General features: G+C 39.4%; 1 protein-coding gene across 1 annotated transcript in view; it reads right to left on the bottom strand.

Annotated features, from left to right (window-relative positions):
• smg1 (SMG1 phosphatidylinositol 3-kinase-related kinase) overlaps nt 1-1,255 on the bottom strand; it is a 74,471-nt gene that overhangs the window by 49,369 nt on the left and 23,847 nt on the right. The window lies entirely within an intron of this gene.

Below are 1,255 nucleotides of genomic sequence, written 5' to 3'. Positions count from 1 at the left end.
TATAATAAATAGATCTAAACAATAAATGTAAACAGAGATCAGAGGTCACAGCCTGCAGCAGGTGTGAGCGGCGCGGCGCGGCGCCAGGCAGGTAGCTGCTGGAAACAAAGCGGCGGGTGTTTCTCAGGCCGTCGATCCCAAAGGGGAAAAAGGAAGATAGTTGATGAGGATTCAAAGAAGAATGGAGGAAATCATTTGCTTTCATCACCAATCAGGAAGGATCGCCTGCATGTTTGATTTGGAAGGAGAAGTCATAATACGATTAGGAAAGGCATTTCCAGGGAAGGCTCAATATGCAGCCCACCTCCAAGCTGGGAGGGAGAGAAAAAGTGCGATTGAAGAACTTCTGGATAAATTAGAGGAGAACAAAGATAGATTTAAGAAGTGGATTGTATCTCCAAACTCCACTACTGCTGCTACTTTGGTTTCAAGCATAGAAAACCGTTCATAGATCAAACAGGTAGCGCTCTGATGCAGGGATGGAAACTTTCTAACATTTTCCCAAATCCTCAAAATAAAAATCACACTGCAAAAAAGATCTAGAAATAAGTAAAAATGTCTTAAATTAAGTGTATTCACCATTAATTTGAGTAAGTAAATGAGATAGTTTGCCAATGGAATGAGTAATTTTACTCTTAAAATAAGATAATTAGATAATATGCACTTGAAATAAGACAAAGCAATTGTGTTTTCTTATTTTAAGTGTAAATTGTCTTGTTCCGTTGACAAAATGTCTCTTTTACATCCTCAATTCAAGACCAAATGCACTTATTTTAAGAAAAAATGACTTATCTAGATTCAGATTTTTTGCAGTGAAGGAACGCTGGTGATGTGACTTCAGGGATAGAGAGCTCTGCTCTGATGATGTCACTTCCTGCTTGGTTCCTTAATCAGCTCCTCCCATCAGAAACACGTCCACCGTAGAAAGATTCCTTTATCCTGTTTCTATCATTTCATCAATGCAACCAAACCTGAACTGCTCCTCCCTCACCTCAGGCTGCTATGAGACATTTGCTCCAGGATGAACATTTAATAATGAATGCTTATTATATCTTTAAGCCCATATAGTCATATTCTATAGTGGGATAAAACACTTAGACCCGTGTTTCCATAAAAGGCTGATAGAAGACTTTTACATTTTTGCGTCTCCAGACAGATTAGTTTTTTGGTCCATTAAGGCTCTTTGAGCAGTTTGGGTTGCCGACCCCTGACCTAAACAGAGAACCGGCCCTGATGAAACCTATCCGTGTTTTTT

The sequence above is a fragment of the Cyprinodon variegatus genome, unplaced genomic scaffold, assembly GCF_000732505.1.
Source record: "Cyprinodon variegatus isolate N-32 unplaced genomic scaffold, C_variegatus-1.0 Scaffold960, whole genome shotgun sequence".
In the NCBI taxonomy this organism is placed as follows: Eukaryota; Metazoa; Chordata; class Actinopteri; order Cyprinodontiformes; family Cyprinodontidae; genus Cyprinodon; species Cyprinodon variegatus.
This window is presented reverse-complemented; position numbering and strand designations above follow the sequence as displayed.